Source organism: Pelodiscus sinensis, chromosome 1 (genome assembly GCF_049634645.1).
Source record: "Pelodiscus sinensis isolate JC-2024 chromosome 1, ASM4963464v1, whole genome shotgun sequence".
NCBI classification, from domain to species: Eukaryota; Metazoa; Chordata; order Testudines; family Trionychidae; genus Pelodiscus; species Pelodiscus sinensis.
Genome location: NC_134711.1, coordinates 160784884 through 160800631, shown reverse-complemented (window position 1 = coordinate 160800631; position 15748 = coordinate 160784884). Strand labels below are relative to the sequence as shown.

Below are 15748 nucleotides of genomic sequence, written 5' to 3'. Positions count from 1 at the left end.
AGAGGGAGCCCCGGGACCGTGCGCCTGGGCCTTGCCCACCACGGAGCAGCAGCTGGGGATCCTGCAGGGGCCCTGGCCTTGCAGAGGGGAGCTGGGTTTCACACACCTGGGCCCCTGGGGTAATTGACCGCTGGTCTTCTTGCACCACAGCTGCAGCACCGGGGCCTGCAGGGCGCACCACACCGCCTGCAGCAGCCGCCCGCGCCCGGGCAAGCAGGACAGCCAGGAACCAGGAGGACTACCAGAGGCGGCATCTCCGGTTCCTGGACCGACAGCTCCGTCTCCAGGACCACTGGGTCCAGGAGGACCTCAGGCTGCGCCAGAGGAGTCTGGAGGCCCTGGAGGAGCAGGGCCGTGCCCTGCGAGGCCACCTCCAGAGCCTGCTGGACCGCTTTCCATTTCCTCCTCCCCCTGCTCCCCCTCTTGCTCCCCCTCTTGCTCCCCCTGCTCCCCCTCTTTCTCCCCCTCTTGCTCCCCCTGCTCCCCCTGCTCCTCCTGCTTCCGCTCCTGCTTCCTCCACACCCCCTGTCCTCTCTGCCCCCCCCTCCACAACCATTCCCCACCGACGCCCCCGGACCCGCAGTGTGGCGAGACGGGAGAGGCAGCCGGACTCCCACCCCTGAGCTTTCCTTTCCCTTCCTCCCTTCCCTCCCCTCCCCTTCCAGCTCCCTTGTCCCAGGTTTCCCCCTCCCTTCTCCCACCTTCATTCCTCCCTCCCTCACCCCAGTTCTCTGAAATAAACAGACGTTTTTGTTTGAAAACCAGGTGTCTTTATTGTACAGTAGATAGGGAGGGGAAAGGGGAAGGGGGGGGTAGGGTGGAAGAAGGCCCCGGTGGGGCATGCAGGGAGAGGTCAGTCCTCCTCCTCCTCCACCTGGAAGCTCTCCCGCAGGGCTTCCCGGATCCGGATGGCCCCCCGCTGGGCTTCCCGGACGGCGGCGGTGCGGGGCTGACCGTAGTGTCCAGCCATGCGGTCAGCCTCAGCCATCCAGGCTGGCAAGAAAGCCTCCCCCTTCCGCTCACACAAATTGTGGAGCACACAACATGCCGCCACCACGGGAGGGATGTTGTGCTCGGCCAGGTCCAGACGGGTGAGGAGGCATCGAAAGCGGGCTTTCAGTCGCCCGAAGGCCCCCTCCACCACGATGCGGGCCCTGCTCAGCCTGTTATTGAAGGCCTGGCGGGAGGGATTGAGGTGCCCCGTGTAGGGCTTCATGAGCCACGGCTGCAGTGGGTAGGCGGCATCCCCCACCAGGCAGACGGGCATGTCCACGTCCCCGACCCTGATGTGGCGGTCGGGGAAGAAGGTCCCGTCCTGCAGCCGCTGGCACACGGAGGAGTTCCGGTACACCCGTGCGTCGTGTGCTTTGCCGGACCAGCCCACATTGATGTCCGTGAACTGTCCCCGGTGGTCACACACGGCCTGCAGGATGACGGAGAAGTACCCCTTTCTGTTGACGTACCGGGACGCCTGGTGTTCCGGGGCACGGATGGGGATGTGCGTCCCGTCGATGGCCCCCCCGCAGTTGGGGAAGCCGAGGGCGCCGAATCCCCGGATGACGGCGTCCGGGTCGGCGAGGCGGACCACCCTGCGGAGCAGCACCCGGTTGATGGCCTTGACCACCTGCGGAGAGAGACACAGCAAAGCGTCAATCAGTGGGGCGCCCGGGTGGCTGGGAGCGTGCGTGCCCTGGCAGTGCCCCGCGCCCCACTCCCGGAAGCAACCCCCCTGGCGGCGTGTAGTACGGCCGGGACAGCCCGACCTCTCCGGTGCGGGGCGCCTTCGCCTCCTCCCGCCCCCCCCTTTGTCCCTGGGGTGGCCCATCCCCTCCTCGCAGCCCCCCTCCCCCCCGGCTCGGTGGCCGACGAGCGCCGTACCTGCATGAGCACTGCTCCGACAGTGGATCTCCCCACGCCGAACTGGTTCCCGACGGATCGGTAGCTGTCCGGCGTGGAGAGCTTCCAGAGGGCGATGGCCACCCGCTTCTGGAGGGGGATGGCGGGCCTCATGCGAGTGTCCCTTCTTTGCAGGGCAGGGGCGAGCCACTCGCAGAGCTCCAGGAAGGTGTCCCTCCTCATCCTAAAGTTCTGGGTCCACTGTCGGTCGTCCCAGTGCTCCAGGACGATGCGGTCCCACCAGTCGCTGCTGGTGTCCAGACGCCAGATGCGGCGGGGCACGCCGGTGCCGGGGCGCCGCCGCGGCTCCTCCACGGCCCCCAGGACGGCCAGGTGGAGAGGCAGGGGGCTGACGTTCCCCAGGTGGTGCCAGGCAGCCTCGAGCCATTGGTGGCAGGCTTGCAGCAGCAAGTCCAGAACGTGCACCAGAAGGTGCAGGGCGAGCCGTGGCTCCATGTTGCCACCTGCGGCGGTCCCCCCCGAAGGGAAGCACCGACACAGACGGGCACAGAGACCGATGCTTTGCTGTCCCTCGGCGAGGTTGGCAAGCAAGCAGGGAAAGCTGAGAACCGGCTGTCCAGGGGGGTCCCTTTAAGCACGAGCCTCAGATAGCCTCAGACAGCAGCCACACAAAGCAACTGCTGACCTGATGCCCTGCCAGAACCGGTTTCAGCTGCCCTTAAATGCCCCCCTGCGTCCAATCAGTGTGGACGCGCTAGTTCGAACTAGCAAAACGCTAGTTCGAACTAGTTTTTAGTTCTAGATGCGCTAGTTCGAACTAGCTTAGTTCGAATTAACTAATTCGAACTAAGTTAGTTCGAACTAGCGCTGTAGTGTAGACGTACCCAGAGGGAAGTGAGGTGTGGGAGAATAAAACTGAGCTCTGGAGAAATGTTTGGCTAGAGTTTCCCCTACAATATGTACCAGTTCCGACTTACATACAAATTCAACTTAAGAACAAACCTACAGTCCCTATCTTGTACGTAACCCGGGGACTGCCTGTATGCACTGAAACTACAAAATGTGTCCGTTTAGGTCAGGGGTCAGCAATCGTTTCAAACCAAAGAACCACAGTACATAAAAATTCAGAACAAGTGGTCAATAAAAAGCCGTATAAGAATTCCCATTTGCATGACTGAAAACATACAATGTAGCATTATTGATAACTGACATGATTAATAATAGCATAAAGGAAACATTGTACTCACAGACTTTATTTAATGAGACTTCTGCTGCAGCATCTTTTTGCACATTTCATTGAAGTTTACATCATAACTGGTCAAACCCAGGTTCATGCACATGTTCAGGCTGTCTTCTATCAATCTTAAGGCAGAGGGCTGGGGATGTGGGGGTGCAGGAGTCTGCGTTGGGTTGTCTGAGGGGCCTAGGGCAGAGGGTTTGGGTGTATGATGGGCTCAGAGTTGGTGTGTGTGTGTGTGTGTGTGTGTAGGAGTGTTATGGCAAGGGACTGGGGAAATGGGGGGCAGGAGTCTGGAGATGTGGGGGTATGCATGGCTCAGGGCAGGGGGTTCAGGTGTATGATGGGCTCAGGGTTGGTGTATGTGGGGGTGCAGAAGTGTTAAGATGCTATGGCTAGATGGGCTCTGGGCCCCAACTGAGGCTTTGTTGGCCAGGCTTCACTTTTCAATAAAGTAAAATATTATGTCCAACACAAAAGGTTTCAACACTGTCTTTATTTATAGCAGGAGTGGGGAACCTATTTTGGGTCTATGGCCACTGACCCACAGAAAAATCAGTTGGGACCACGTAAGTGAGCAACAACAACAACAAAAACCCCTCCCAAAATCCCCAGACCTCACTGATATGACCCCCAACTGAGACCCTCACTCCTCTGATGCTCAAGACACATGGTTGGGGGAGGGGCAGGGAGGAGTGCGATTCAAGGTCTTAGGCCAGATTTACTCTTCTAGGGTTCCAGGGTTAGTGGATTTTGTGGGCCCCCCATGGCTCTGGATTGGGGCCAAAATGAGGGGTTAAGTGTGCGGGACAGGGCTGCCAATGAATGGGATAGGGATGGAGGGCAGGATCTGAGTAGAAAGTGAGGTGCAGGAAGGGGTGAGGGTGCAAGGTCTGGGTAGGAAGTAGGATGCAGGAGCAGGCTGGGAATAGGGTGTCTGGCCAGAAGGAGGGGGCAGGAGCAAGGAAGGGTGGAGGAGCAGGATGGTGGTGGATAGAGTGTCTGGCCTGGGGGAGGTGCAGGAGCAAGGGAGGGTGCAGAAGCAGGATGGGGGTAGGGTGTGTGACTGGCAGGGAGGGTGCAGCAGCAGGCTGGGGGTACAGGGTCTCAGCAGAGGGAATGAGTGAGTGGGCTGGGGGTGTGGGATTTTGGCGGAGTGAGAGGGATGGAGGTGAGGAGTCTTAGCGGGAGATGAGTGAGGGGACTGAGGTTGCAAGGTCTCGGCATGAGGGGGTGGGGGCACATGTTTTCATGTGCACGCACCGTAGCTTAGGCACCGCCTCCCACTTTCCCAACTGGCCAGATTCTGGCCAACTGGAGCAGTGGGTAAAGCCTCCAGCAAGCACATCCCTGCACTGCTGTCCCCAGCCAGGGGAGGGAGAAGGGAAGTGGCAGTGCGGGTGCTTCCCCACAAGCCAGATCTCGCGTGGATCCTCGGGGATTCCCCACCCCGCAGAAAGCTGGCACTGGCGCTCTGATCTTGCAGGGGGCAAGAGGCTGGAGCACCAACATGGTCTTCCTGCTGTGGGGGGAGCATAGGAGGGGCTGAGTTGGAGCAGCAGAAAAGCCATATTTGGCTCACGAGCCAAACGTTGCCAACCCCTGTTTTAGGTCAAAAACGACCCACAGGGTGGACATATGATCAGATTTTTACAGCTTGTAGTTGTGAGTCTCCAAACAAAGCAGACTCAATTTAAGCAAGTTGTGTGTACTGGTTTTGCTCTTTAATGTCTGTAATTTTATAATGTGCTTTGGGAGCAAAGGGAGTGGCATGTGATAAACATTAATTCTGAGAACAAATACATTTCACAATTACTTTTCTTCCAGATACCCTGTAATTACCCTAGCTCAGAGGTCACCAGCCAGTAAATCGGGATCTACTGGTAGATCTTGGAGCCTCAGACAGGTGATCTTGACAGGTTTGGCCAAAAGGTTATCAATCCCAGCACTTCAGCTGCCCTTCCCCTCCCCAATTGTTGCACATATCCTGCCCTTTGCCTTGTAGCTGTCCCTTCAGGAGACTCTTCTTTCTGAGCAGGGCAGGGGAGGAAGAAGAGGGGGCACTGATGTCAAGGTACCCCACTCCCACCCTGTATTCTATCTCCACAGAGCAGAGAGGGGGCACAAGAGGACTTGGGATGGAGTTTCTGGCTGCTTTTGGGAGTAGTGCAGGGCCAGAACAGGGGTAAGTCTGCCCCACTGTGCCACCACTGAAGAGCCACCTGAGGTAAGCAGTGCCCAGCTGGTGCCCACATCCCAAAACCCTACTCCAGTCATGAACTCCATCCTGCACCCCAAGTCCCTGCCCAGCTCTGAGCACCCCTGCATCCAAACACCCTCCCACAGCCTGCACCTAGAACCCCCTCGGACATCCCAAATGCCTGGCCCAGGCTCAGCTCAGAGCCCCTCACGCTCCATATTCCTTAATCCAAGACCAGAGCCTGCATCCCAACCCTGTGCCCCAGACTGGTGAACATGAGGAAGGGTAAGGGAGGGAGGGAGGGAGAGAGGGAGGATGGAATGAGCAGGAGAGGGGGCCTCACAGGAGCATAAAGGAGGCGAGGCAAAGGTATTTGGGTTTGAGGTAGATCTTGGATTGCATTTAAACTCGAAAAGTGATCTCATGCTTAAAAAGGTTGGAGACCCCTGCCTTAGCTGTTTCAACACTGTGCTGCCTACATGTCCTCAGCTCTGCTATCACAGAAGTCACTGCCAATCTTTCAAAGAACCATATCGCATCTACATAGTCAGCTGATTCCTCTTCTGTCCTGCCCAACTGCATCTACAGTCAGGCTGGTCCATAGTTAACAGTAAGGGCATTAGGCCCTTAGTAGGACCTTCTTAAAGGGGCCACATTGCATCAGAGGGAATCTCCCAGATGAAAACTCAATGATGGGGTATAATGGATAGGAGGATTTTTGACCAGCACCTGGTGGCAAAGGAGTTAAGCTCAGGTAGCTAGAAAGGGTGTTGGCCAGAGGGCTGGGAGAACCAATCGAAATAGAGTGCTGGAATTTGAAGTGTAAAAGGTACCTTGCCTGCTTTCTTTGTGTGGGAGAGTTAAACCAGGAGTTGAGAGACATAGAAAGATTTAAACCCAGGCAGGACTAGCCATGACTCCGAGGAATTTGGGCGATGGAAGTGGATTGAACAAAGAGAAGGTTGTGAGTAAACAAAGGGAAAAAAGTGAATCTAGTTGCAATCAGGGTATTTTTCTTTATTTTGTGGTTTGATTTGAACTGCTCTGTGAATCTGTGCCTCTTTTCTCCCTTTACCATCTAAATATTATTCCCAGAGATTTTCTCTGTGTTTTTAATTGTTTTCCTTAGTTGCTCTGTAACATCTAGCAACCAAGTATGCTTTATCAAGTATATCTTCTGTTTTGTAATAAAAATATTTTTTAAGGCAATGATTTGACTCTTCTGTCCTGGAAGGTCTGTCTGTGTGTATCTATATGCCTCAGACTGAAAGGTCAGCTACGAGACTGTAGCTTGGTTTTTTTTCTCTTTTCTTTTTTCAAGCTTTTTTGTGACAGAAGAGCTTAGGGTACCCAGGGAGTGGTTTCAAGTGTTCACGCCCAGTTTATAAGGATAAAAATCACTTGATGGTGCCAGTGACCCCCCCAAAATCTGTGTATTATGATTCTGGGGGAAGATTTTGCCACTGTAGTGGCAAGGTATATTTAAAGTCTTTGCAGGCCCCCACCTTCTGCACTTGGAGAAAATTTCCACTTGTCAATTAGGAGCACAGAGATAAAAGGGGATCTTCTCATTGACTCCAAATCCTCTCCCTCCATAATTAAGGAATCAAGAAACCTACTGGCTATGTCTACACTGGCCCCTTCTTCGGAAGGGACATGCTAATTTTGAACTTGGGAATAGGGAAATCCGCGGGGGATTTAAATATCCCCCACGGGATTTAAATTAACATGGCCCCGCTTTTTTTCTGGCTTGGGGAAAAGCCGGAAAAAAGCATCTAGACTGGCGCGATCCTCCGGAATAAAGCCCTTTTCCAGAGGATCTCTTATTCCTACTTCGAAGTAGCATGGATGTGACTCTGCATGGCTTCTCAGTGGTGATGTGGGAATGTCAGCTGCCCCACACATGGATTCTAATTCTGGAGATCTTTAAAAGAACTCTTATAGCTTTCAGGGTTTGTAACTACTACACCTCTAAGATTTGAGTCACCTAGGCCTTTTCAAAAATCAGTGTCAAGAACTCAATATATATTGGTTCTCAACTCGTAGAGAAGATGTAGGTTAGTATGGCCCCACCGCTTCATCCTAACATACTCAGTCATCTCCTGATGACCAGGTGAAGAGAGTGCATGTGGTCACCTAGGATTAATTTGCTCCTGCTCCTTATAGTTACAGAAATTTGCTTCTGTATTTGGCTCAATGTGTCTAGAACTGAATGTTTCTCTCCAAATCTTTAGACTCCCACTCTTCTTTATCATTGCTCACTATTCTGTCTCCACCAACGCCCTGGAAAATTCAGGTTAAAAATCTCAGAGGGTATGTCGACACTACCCTTGAGCAATCCACGAGGAGTAACGGTAGTTCGGAATAGGAAGCCTAGTCCGAACTACCTAGTCCGTACCGCGTGTAGCCGCGCGGCACGGAGTCCGCACTAGCGGACATTTACGGCGCCCGGCGAGATGCAAATGAAGCCCGGAAAATTCAAATCCCGGGCTTCATTTGCAACTCCGGTTGCCTACATTACCACCCTAGTTCGAACTAGGGTGGTAGTGTAGACATACCCAGACTCATCTGCAACCCATGAAGCTCCCCTTCTAAAATCACCTAGTGTCATCTTTTCTACTACTCCCTACTACTAAGTATCTAAACAGGGCCGGCCCGAGCCCTTTTGGCGCGTGGGCCAGGGCGCGTGGCACCGCCTCTGGGTGCACGGCGCATGCACGGGCCGGTCCCCCCTAGGGTGCACGGGCCCGCCCCCAGGGCACATGGTGCATGTGTGGGCCAGCTATGGCCTCTGGCGCGCAGCCCGGGGCCTGCCCCTGGGGCACACGGCACATGTGCTGCCCAGCCTGGCCCAGCCAGTGCTGCTGGCGCACGCATTGGGCCGTGCAGAGCCCTGCGGCTGTGGGGGGATCCGGGCGTGCGGTGCCTGATGGCAGCTGTAAGGGACACCCCTTTGGTTGGCGCCCCGGGCAACTGCCCAGCTTGCCCATGCCTCAGTCTGGCTCTGTATCTAAACACTGTCTAGACAATGAATTTTCTTAAAATATAACCTTATTGTGCTCACCACATTCTGATTTAACTGAGATGCTATGATAAAATTAATCTTTGCACTTCTAACATTCTAATTACATCTCCCCATCCTTGAATCCCTTTATTAATTTCCTCTTCTACTGCATCAAGTTCAAGCTTCTAATTCCCAATTTCTAGTCTCTTCAGAGTTTCACATCTGTCTACATTTTGTCTCTAATTTCATCCTTCTTTACCTCTCACTCCATGGCTGTGTCTAGACTGGCTAGTTTTTTTGGAAAATCAGCCACTTTTCCGGAAAAACTTGCCAGCTGGCTACACTGGCCACTTGAATTTCCGCAAAAACACTGACTTCCTACTGTAAGAAATCAGTGCTTTTTGCGGAAATACTATGCTGCTCCCGTTTGGGCAAATGTCCCTTTTGCGCAAAACTTTTGCGCAAAAGGGCCAGTGTAGACAGCTGAGATTTGTTTTCCGCAAAAAAGCCCCGATCGCAAAAATGGTGATCGGGGCTTTTTTGCGGAAAAGAGCGTGTAGATTGGCCACGGACGCTTTGCCGCAAAAAGTGCTTTTGCGGAAAAGCGGCCGTACCAATCTAGACGCTCTGTTCCGAAAATGCTTTTAACAGAAAACTTTTCCGTTAAAAGCATTTCTAGAAAATCATGCCAGTCTAGACGTAGCCCATATGTTGTTCCCAATCCTCTCCCGTAACTTCTCTTTTTTCTTTCCCACACTTGACTTTGCACCTCATTTCATGCTTCCTCTACACTTGGAGCAGTCTCACTCTCTCTATCAGCTAAACATTCTTCCTTTTCCAAATATTTTCTCAATCACTTCTTTTGCACTGATTCCAATGCCAAATGATTCCCTTGCTATTTTTGAACTGCTGTTTTCCCCACATATATTTTCCAGTCTGACTTAAACTGACCAGGATAGAGATTCTAGGCCAACTCATCCCTTGAGCAATTCAGCCAAGTCAGTGAAGTTACACAAGGATGGGATGCAGAGATAAATTTCTTGATACCTTAAATGACTGCTTCTTGGAGTAGCTGGTTCCGGAACCCACAAGGATAGAGGCAATTCTTGATTTAGTCCTAAGTGGAACACAGGATCTAGTCTAAAGAGTAAATATAACTGGGCCGCTTGAAAATAGTGACCATAATATAATAAAATTGAACATCCCCGTGGTGGGAAAAACACCTCAGCAGCCCAACACCATGACATTTAATTTCAGAAAGGGGAACTACACAAAAATGAAGAGGTTAGTTAAACAGAAATTAAAAGGTACAGCAACAAAAGTAAAATCTCTGCAAGCTTCATGGAAACTTTTCAAAACACTATAATAGAGCCCCAACTTAAATGTATACCCCATATTACAAAACACAGTAAGAGAACCAAAAAAGTGGCACCATGACTTAACAACCAAGTAAAAGAATCAGTGAGAGATAAAAAGGCATTGTTTAAAAAGTGGAAGTTAAATACTAGGGAGGAAAATAGAAAGGAGCATAAACTTTGTCAAATTAAGTGTAAAAATATAAGAAAACCCAAAAAGGAGTTTGAAGAACAGCTAGCCAAAAACCTCAAAATATAATAGCAAAAGGTTTTTTAAGTACAACAGAAGCAGGAAGCCAGCTAAACAACTAGGGAGGCCCCTCGACGATCGAGATGCCAAAGGAGCACACAAAGATGTTAAGGTAATTGCGGAGAAACTAAATGAATTCTTTGCTTCGGTCTTCACAGCTAAGGATGCTAGGGAGATTTCCAAACCTGAGCAATTCTTTTTGGGTCACAAATTTGAAGAACTGTCCCAGATTGAGGTATCATTAGAAGATGTTTTGGAACAAATTGATAAATGTAACAGTAATAAGTCACCAGGACCAGATGGCATTCACCCAAGAATTCTGAAAGTATTCAAATGTGAAATTGCAGAACTATTAACTATGGTCTGTAACCTATCCTTTAAATCAACTTCTATACCTAATGACTGGAAGATAGGTACTGTGATGCCAATATTTAAAAAGGTCTCTAGAAGTGATCCTGGCAATTACAGACCAGTGAGTTTAACATCAGGGCAAATTAGCTGAAACTATAGTAAAAGAACAGAATTGACAGACACGTAGAGGAACAACATTTGTTGGGGAAAAGTCAACATTGTTTCTACTCAAGAAAGTTAAGACCAAAGCTGATTGTGAAGAGCTTCAAAAAGATCTCACAAAACTAAGTGATTAGGCAACAAAATGGCAAATGAAATTTAATATCGATAAATGCAAAGTAATGCACATTGGAAAAAATAATCCCAACTATACATACAATATGATGGGGAATTCAGCTACAACTACTCAAGAGAGAGATCTTGGAGTCATTGTGGATAGTTCTCTGAAAACATCCACTCAATGTGCAGTGGCAGTCAAAAAAGCAAACAAAATGTTAGAAATCATTAAAAAAAAGGATAGAAAATAAGATAGAGAACATCTTATTGCCTTTATATAAAACCATGGTATGCCCATATCTTGAATATTGTGTACAGATGTGGTTGTGTCATCTCAAAAAAGATATATTGGCATTGGAAAAAGCTCAGAAAAGGACAGCAGACAACAAAAATAGTAAGGATTTGGAACAGGTCCCATATGAAGAGAGATTAAAAAGACTGTGACTTTTCAGCTTAGAAAAGAGGAGACTAAGTGGGGATATGACAGAAATCTATAAAATCTGAAAGTGAAAAAAGTGAAAAAAGTGAATAAGGAAAAGTGATTTACTTGTTCCCATAATATAAGAACTAGGGGTTACCAAATGAAATTAATAGGTAGCAGGTTTAAAACAAACAAAAGGAAGTTTTTCTTTACACAGTGCATGGTCGGCCTGTGGAACTCCTTGCCAGAAGAGGCTGTGAAGACCAGGACTTTAACAGGGTTCAAGAAAGAACTAAATAAATTAATGGAGGATAGGTCCATCAATGGCTATTAGCTAGGATGGGTAGGAATGGTGTCCCTCGCCACTGTCAGAGACTGGGAATGGGTGACAGGAGAGGGATTACTTGATGAGTGCCTGTTCTGTTCACTTCCTTTGTGGGCACCTGGCATTAGTCACTGTTGGCAGACAGGATACTGGGCTAGATGGACCTTTGGTCTGACCCATCATGACCGTTCTTATGCTCTTATATGGTAAGGTCAGAACTTGACGCCTCCAAGTCTTATGTCTCTATAAATCTCTGTGTGTACTTGGAAGTCAACATAATCCTTTGGCAACTTTCCCCCATGTCTTGTTTCATTTCTATGTCCTAAAGAGACACAAAATACTCTGTCTCAAACATCTGAATGATACAGTGGTTGTTATCCAGGGCTTAGTTCCAATTCTCAGGGCTTAGATATGTCATGTGCTTTTGATATGATTCCCATCTAGCTGTTGAGGGTGTTTATCAGCACTGGCAACAACTGAGATCATGGTGAATTTGTGCTATTCCATTAAATTTTTAAACAGGCTCTAATAGCTTTACCAAATAAAATTTTGGTCATCAACTGAGGATATATCTAATGTCTGCCTGGTCCTGCCTTTGTGCTTCCTATCTCATGCTTTGGGAAATGTTATTTATGTTTAACTACAGACTTGTCTTGCAAAATCCTACTTAAACGAAGTATTCCAGTCAACCTACAAATCATTCTACAGCAGTGAATCTAAGGCTAGGTCTACACTGTAGCTTTTCTGATCGCTTTTCTGGAAGAGGCTTTTCCGTCTAGATGGGGCCAAATGGCGGAAAAGCCTCCTCTTTCCGAGGAGCCCTTATTCCTCGTTGAACGAGGTATACAGGGTTCCTCAAAAGAGTGCGTTTGCTCGTCTGCAAAAAAAAAAGTGGAAGAGCAAATGCATTCCTTGGACACGGCGGAGTTTTTCCCGGATATCCCAGAAAACCCCCGCAGTGTAGAGCTACCTTCAGTGTGCTGAAAACGTTATAGGCAGGTGGAGAGGATCAAATAGCTTAGTGTTTCTCAAAGTGTTCCTGGGCCACACTGCTCCCCTTGACTGGAAATGGTGAACTAGAGCCCATGGGAGTTGTGAGATTCTATGGCCACAGACCCTTTAGGTAAACAAAATGGTGCAGGCCTGCTAGCACCTTTCCCAAAGCCAGCCCGTGGAACACTTTGAGAAACACTGAGTTAACTCAACAAAAATATCCCACTCAGAAGGTCTACACTAGTAACCCTGTATAAGGACAGCTGTCTTCGGCCAATGTAGCACTGGTGTGGACAGCATTTCTTGTGTCCAGGGGTAATTTGTGCCTGCAGTAGGAGAAAGTGCAGGGAGGGCCACCCAAAAGGACAGGGAGGAGGTTTGGGGACACCCCATTTAGCAATCAAAATGTTGGCAGGGGCACAGGGGTACGGTGCACTTCCCAAGTCCTACCATGAATCACCTATACTTGCGTCTCTCAGGGGGTGTCTTTTTCCCCACTCCTGAGGTATGTAAGTTAGATCAATTTAAGCGGTAGCGTAGACCTGCCCTCAAGTGAGCTTCCTACTTATCAAGCTTTTTGTTTCTTACATTTTTTTCAGAATGTGCTAGATATAATCAAAGAAAACACATATTTCACTTAGTCAAAAAACCTGTTAAAAAGCCTAAGATTCAGCTACAGCGCAGACATTTGCTATCTAAGTAAAAATTTGCTTCCTCACAAGCTTTCTCCATTCTGAGCACAAAGTAACTATTTTAGTATAATTTTCTGTATTGCTTGATAGATCCTTCATTTCTTTCCTCAGTTCTCATAGGTTACTCTAGCCTGTACATCTGACTGAGTTCTAAGCACTACATTAATGTTCTATTTTACAGAAAGCAACTAAGATTTGAAACAAGTATATAACGATATCTCATTGCAAATGACAAAGACTTCATTCCAGTTTTATTTGATTATATGTTTGAAGTCAATAATTGGTTTTCCAGGAACTATTAGGCCTAATTTATATTGTATTTGTTGTTGTTAGGTTCTTTGGATCATTTTACATGTGTCAAATTTTCTTTGCTATAGTGTATTTGTTTTTTTTTTTTTTGTTTTTTTTTACTAAGCATTGTAAATGTGACCAGCACTTTACACAAATTCCTCAAGAATCACTTGGCAAGTAGGTATTACACAGATATATAATTTATGTTTTCATCATTATGTGGATAGCACTCAGATTTTTATTGTTGTCATTAAATTATGTCTGCTGTCAGCTTCTTTTTTAATCAACAAAACTCCATATAATGGATACCAAATAATTTCATATAACATAGTAGAAATTTTTTTAGTTTATTTTAAACAGTTCCAAATGATACTGTTTCATAATAGATCTAAATGCATCTTCAAGTATTATATGCTCATGTGGCACAGTAGCCTTGATTGATTTCTTCCCCCTTTCTCATTTAAAGCAATAATAAGCAGGAGGTATGACATAACCATTAACCCCTGTTCTGTCCCTCATCTCTAAAGCACTTGTCTCTGGAACACAACTATTACAGAATGCTAGAATGGTCAGCACACATTTTTATACAATTGTTTCAATATCACTACCGATTTAAAATCTTTACACTGGTGCCCCTTATCAATTCAAAATGTTTTTGTTGTACATATTAATTACTACATTATTTTTGTACTCCAGGTCATTAGACATATGATCTCAATCACTAACTGGGTAGAACATTTACTGTGATGTCATTTAAAACAATCAGCTGCCTATTATTTGAATAGAACGTAACTTTAGTGTCTGTGGGTAAATGTTGGCTCTACAGTGGCAACAAGGGTAGTTTGTCCTTAGCCTAATCTCAAGCCCCATCAATAATGGGACATTCTGTAAGTATGATATTTGATTGTGGCATTGATTTCCATCTCAATATTTAAATGCCCAATCTGTTTCTTTGGTTCAAAGAAAAAAAATATTGTCTCAATAATCTCTAAAATCTTTATAAAGGGTATTGAAATGCTGTCTCTCTCCTTTTGGGAAAGGAATGTGCCTCCAATAAATAAAAGGGCAAGTGCACGTTGTGTGTGAAGGGAAAAGAGAGAGTATTAGTTATGAGCTTTAATGCTGTTGCCTCTCTTGCTGCAGATAAATAAGAAAGGGAACCATTAAATTTAGCAATGGCATGTGGCCTCTTTTCCCCAAAGATGACTTTCTGACTAGTGAGGCCAGATTAGATGGATTTACAACATGTACTTTACAACTTCATTTTATACAACTCTCTGCAAGTCTTCATTTTTCTCTTTCCCTCCATTTCCCCCAGTGTTATTTGATGTAGGCTTCTACTGCAGCATCTAACCTCTAGCTGACAGGAAGGGTGAGGTTGATGGCTCTGGGAATTACATAATAATGGCTGCTGCCTCCAAGAGCAATATACTCTGAGATGTCTTCCCCCAGAAACTTATCATTCACGTCTCTTAGCCTCAAAAAGATTTGTCTTGGGGAATTAAAGTTTGGTAATAAACCCAGGTCTTACATTTTACAGTGCAGTCTGCTAGTGTTCATGCATCAAAGTAGCTAAACATATAATTTTTATATAGTCTTAAGAAGCATTATTTTGTGGAAGTGGATTAATTGTTTTACAGCATTTTGTTACATGATACTTCTTATGGAAACCTAGCTTTTTCTATGGCCATTTATTGTTTTACAGTGACAGAGACAACATCTAAGGAAGGAACAGGGACCTTTTAGAAAGGGAGACTACAAAAAATTAGGAAATTAGTTAAACAAATTAAAAATTGTATCTCCAAAAGTGAAATTCTTTCAAGCAGCATGGAAACCTTTAGAAGACACAATAATAGAGGCTTAACATAAATGTATATCCCAAATTACGAAACTATAGTAAGAGAAAAAAAGTGGCACTGTGTCTAACCAAGTAAAAGAAGAAGTCAGAGGCAAAAAGGTATCCTTTAAAAAATGGAAATTAAGTCCTAGTGAGGAAAAAAGAAAGGAGTATAAGCTTGGGTGAATGAAGTATAAAAATATAATTAAGAAGTCCCAAAAATAAAAAACAGCTAACCAAAGACTGGAAAAATAATAGCATTTTTAAGTACCTCAGAAGTAGGAAGCCTGCTAAACTTCTTATAGAGTCCCTGGACATCAAGATGCTAAAGGGTCACTCAAGGATGATAAGGCCAGTGCAGAGAAACTAAATCAATTCTTTTCATTAGTCTTCACATCTGATGATGTGTGGGAAATTCCCAAACCTGAGCCATTCAAATTATTACAGATTGAGGTGTCATTAGAGGAGGTTTTGGAACAAATTGATAAGCTAAACAGTAATAAGTCACCAGATCCAAATAGTATTCATTCAAGAGTTCTGAAGGAACTGAAATATGAAATTGCAAAACTCCTAACTGTGGTTTGAAACTTATCATTTAAATCAGCTTCTGTACCAAATGACTGGAGGATCGCTAATGTGATGCCAATTTTTAAAAAGGG

General features: G+C 46.9%; 1 protein-coding gene across 3 annotated transcripts in view; it reads right to left on the bottom strand.

Moving 5' to 3' along the window:
• The window catches only part of EPHA6 (EPH receptor A6), an 842774-nt gene that overhangs the window by 105763 nt on the left and 721263 nt on the right, over positions 1-15748 (bottom strand). The gene's annotated exons all lie outside the window — the stretch shown is intronic.